Here is a 5,216-nt window from a genome sequence, read left to right as displayed (position 1 = left end):
CTTATTTGTTACTAAACAATGTATATATAGTTCCTAGTTTGAAAAGGAACTTTATTTCTATAAAATGTTGCTTGAACAAAATTATTTCATCAACTTTACTATAAATAAAGTGTTTATTTCTAAAGATGGTGCTAACATTTATTCTGTAAATGTAGAAAATAATTTGTATCTGCTAAGGTCGTTAGCATGTAAAAGGCTTCTAAATACTAAAATGTTTAGAACTACAACAACTGAACATAAAAGACAAAAGATTTCTCGTAAAGAAAATGCCCATCTTTGACATCTAAAGTTAGATTATATAAATTTCAATAAGATTAAGATGTTTGTTAAAAGTGGACTTCTAAGTGAGTTAGAAGAAAACTCTTTATCCGTATCTGAATCATGTCTTGAAGACAAGATGACAAAAAGATCTTTTATTGGAAAAGGTTATAGAGCTAAAGAGTCCTTGTACATTAAGACATCTGTGGTCTGATGAATGTTAAGGAAAGAGGAGGGTGTGAATATTTCATCTCTTTTATAGATGATTATTCAAGATATGAGTATCTTTACCTAATGTAATTCAAGTCTGAAGCTTTTGAAAAGTTCATAGAGTATAAGAGTGAGATTGAGAATGAAGGAACCCTTGTGAGGGAATCCTTGAGCGGAAGCGGATTTACCCAAATCTCATTTTTACATAATTGTAACTTTTATAGAGGAAAAAGATGAATTATGCATTTACAGAGAAAATACAGTATGCTAGAGGAAAAAAAAAATACAAAAGGATAAATTAGGATTTTAGAAACCCTTACCATTGAAGTCTTTCTTCAGGAATCCTTCTCCTATGTGTAAATCATGAACGAAATCCAATAATGGGCTAGTTGGACACTATTACTTGGAAACCTCAGTATTATCTGGTGAGAATCCAGGAGGTGTAGGCTCTCGTGATTTTGGATTGAAAGAGAAGGGAATTTTAGAGAGGAATTAAGATTACAGGGAGAAAATCACAGAGCTCTATCAATTTGTTTTGTGTGTCTCTAACAACTCTTCAAAAAAGATAAGATTTCAAATAACCAAACTCTTACTAACAAGTAGTGGAGAGCAAAAAGGGGGAGGGAGTTACAACTCCCTCCCTTAAATTAATTTTAAACAAATAAAATTAATTTATTTAATTTAAATTTAATATATATTTGTATTATATTTATATGATAACTAACTTATCATAGAATATATATTAAACTATATGTTATATCAAATATAACATATAACCTATGGCTTAATACTGTATCATATACAATATAATCTATAGTTTCTTTTCTCTCACCAATGACATTCAATATAAATCACATTTACATTAAATTTAACAATCTGAACCCAATTCATATTTCCTTTCATAAATAATATAATGTATCAAATACATTATAGAAATTATATCATATATAATTAAAATTAAATTAACTATATCATATATAATTAATTTTCTCAATTAATTTGAATAATTCAAATCAATCCAAAAACTGATTATCATTAAATCTCATTGAGCTACTGAGGGGACCTCATGGACCTGTAGCTTGAAGCTCCAACGATACGTGAATAATTAATTAAACTCGTTAATTAAATTATTCACCATCCGTTAACTATCGGGCACTCCACTAAAGACCGACAGCTGCATTCTTCGCACTACAGATATATTTATGTGTCCATTGAATATAATCAATCAATAGTACGATGACCATTCAAAAATTGCTCGTAAGTACAGTTGGGCCAAAATTACTATTTTCCCCCTATAGTTACATCTAACTCTTTAAGTACCACAGATCCCTCTAATGAACAATAGATCATAGTACTACTATGATCAAACCCCTCTCGGTTCAGGAGAGGGTGTGGCGCCATATTGTTCAACCCCCAGAATTAGCCCCTAAGGGAGAAATTTATCTACTTGTCCCCACATTAGGGAATGAGTAAATTTCTTCTTGTGTAGCTATGTTCCCAGGTCCTCAATAAGATGAATTCCCAAAATGGTAGGCTTGTTGAGTCAGCGATCTAGCCACTCTCACGCATACAAATCAAAGAACCACCCTCATAGGTAGGAGTTCACAACTCATTCAGGATTCAGGTCATGTTACCCTATAGTCATCCTGGTGAAATGTAAATTTCTATTATGAATGACGTTATATTATGAGACTAAAAAATTTGTGGTTCGGTCTTATAAAAACTCATTTGTATAGCATATCCCCACTCACATGTCACCACATGAAAGATTAGGATTAGATCATTTGTAACACTTTACAACAATTATAATACCTACAAAATGAGCCATACTCGTAGTGTCACAAGGATAAGGTATCTAGCCTTATCTATCTACTACATACCATTTAGGTTATCACTTAAACATGATCCACCCGTATGTCTCTACATACATGTTTAAGCTACAAGATAACCCTTGATGTTAGTTTATTGGTTTGTTGTTGATGCAACTAATTTTGAAATAAAACATCACATATTTTATTACGTAAATAAAATGTTTTTACATTACAATTACAAACTATAAGACCCTATGAAATTTAGGGCATCAACCCCAATAGAGAATTCATTAAGTAAAATCATTAAAACACTTCGATTGGGTCGAGGTGGAGAGTATATGGATTTGAGATACTAGAACTATTTGACAGAACATGGAATCACATCACAATTCTAAGCATTTGGTGTACCTCAGTAGAATGGTATATCAAAAAGGAGAAATAAAACCCAGTTGGACATGATTTGGTCTATGATGAGTTATGCTCAGCTACCTGATTCATTTTGGAATTATGCAGTAATGACTGTAGTATACATTTTGAACAATATTCCATCCAAAAGTATTTCTGAATCTCCTCTTAAATTATGGAGAGGTCATAAAGGTAGTTTATGACACTTCAAGATTTGGAGTTGTTTAGCACATGTGCTTTATATAAATCCAAATAAAATGGAACTGCGTTCAAAATTATGCCTATTTTGTGGCTACCCTAAGGAAACGAGAGGTGGTTACTCCTTTGATCCTAAAGAAAATAAAATATTTGTATCGAAAAATGCTACATTTTTATAAGAGAACCACATCTGAGAGCATAAACCGTACAATAAAGTCGTGTTAAATGAGCTTTCCAATGGAACTGCTAAAACTTCAACAAGAGTTGTTGAAGAGGCTAGTACATCAATAAGAATTGTTGATGTTGGTTCATCTAGTCAAGCAAATCCATCTCAATAGTTGAGAATGTCTCAACGTAGTGGGTGCAGGATTTCGTTTATAGAGAACCTTTGAGCGGAAGCGGATTGTCCAAATCCTATTTCGATTGAATATAAACATTTACAGTAAAACATACAGATTATGCACTTTAACTAAAATTACAACATGCCTTCTAATAAGAAATAGAGTTTAGAAATTATACCTTTGAAGAACTCTTCTTCAAGTAAATCCCTCGTACTGTCACGAACACCACAAACAGTCACGAACACTCGAAACAGCAACAAGATCTCGAACCAAAAGAGGACACAACTACTTGGTGACCTTGGTATTCTCGAGATGAGAACCCAGGAGAGGTGGACTCTGGCTATTTTGGTTAGGAAGGAGTTTGTGGTTTAGAGGAGGAAGACGATTGAGGAAGGACAAGTTATTGCATAGCAAAGTAATTCAATCATGTAGACTAAGAGTTTATTGCATAGGCTCTCTAAGTTGACCGTGTAGTCTTTCAATCGTACAACTCTTCTTTTTGGAATAATAAAATCATATTTCATTTATTCCCTTTACCATAATAAACCACTTAACCTCCCACTTAGGTGGTTAGAGAGAAAAGGGGAATTAATTATCAAATAATTAATAATTATAAATAAATATGATAACCAACTTATCATGTTATATTTATAAACTATAGTTTTAATATTGCATCATATACAATATAAACTATAGTTCTTTTTCTCTATTTTATGGCATTTAATATAAATCATATTTATATTGAATTTAACAACTATGAATCTTATTCATAGAAAATATATTTGAATCATATTCAAATATTTGTTCCTCCAATTAAACTATAATGTATCATATACATTATGTCAATTATATCATATATAATTGAATCAATTTAATTATATCATATATAATAAAATTCCCTCTTATTAATTTGAACATTTCGAATTAACCCAAAAATTGATTCTCAGCTAAATCCTTTTGAGCTACCAATGGGACCTTATGGACCTGTAGCTTGAAGCTCCAATGGTATGTGAATAAATAATTAAACTCTTTAATTACTTTATCCACCATCCTTTAATTATCGGACACTCCACTAAAGACTGACAACTGCACTCTTCGTACTGCAGATATATTTCTATGTCCATTGGATATAACCAATCAACAGTACGATGACCCTCCACAAATTTCTCGTAAGTACTGTTGTGCCAATTTACCGTTTTGCCCCTATAGTTACATTTAACTTCTTAAGTACCATTGATCCCTTTAATGAATAATAGATCATAGTTCCACTATGACTAAACCCCTCTCGGGCCAGGGGAGGGTGTGGCGCCACATTGCTCAAGACCCGGAATCAGCCCGTAAGGGAGCAATTTATCTACTTACCCTTGCTTTGGGGAAGAAGTGAAATCCTTCTTGTGTAGCTGAGTTCCCAGTTCCCCATTTAGACGAATCTCCAAAATGGTAGGCTTGTTGAGTCGGCGATCTTGCTACTCTCACCCATACAAATCAAAGGACCACCCTCAAAGGCAGAAGTTCACAACTCACTCAGGATTAAGGTCATGTTACCTATGGTCATCCTATGAAATGAAAGTCTCTATTATGAACAGCGTTATATAATGAGACTAAACATTTCGTAGTCCAGTCTTATACAAATTTCTTTGTATAGAATATCCCCGCTCATATGTCTAATACATGAATGATCAGGATTAGATCATTTGTAGCACTTTACAATATTTGTAACACTTACAAAGCGAGTCATACTTGTAGTGTCCCCAGGATAAGGTACCCAGCCTTATCTATATACTGCAGACCATTTAGGTTATCACTTAAACATGATCCACCTGTATGTCTTCACATACATGTTTAAGTTACAACGATAACCTTGGATGCTAGTTTATTGGTTTGTGGTTAATGAAACTAAAATATCATATATTTCATAGACTAAGTGAATAAAATATCAAATATTATTAATCACAGAAATGTTTGTTCATACAAAGTTTACAAACTATAGAAC

The sequence above is a fragment of the Benincasa hispida genome, chromosome 3 (assembly GCF_009727055.1).
Source record: "Benincasa hispida cultivar B227 chromosome 3, ASM972705v1, whole genome shotgun sequence".
Lineage (NCBI taxonomy): Eukaryota > Viridiplantae > Streptophyta > Magnoliopsida > Cucurbitales > Cucurbitaceae > Benincasa > Benincasa hispida.
The sequence above is the reverse complement of the archived record's forward strand: the minus strand, read 5'-3'. Positions refer to the sequence as shown.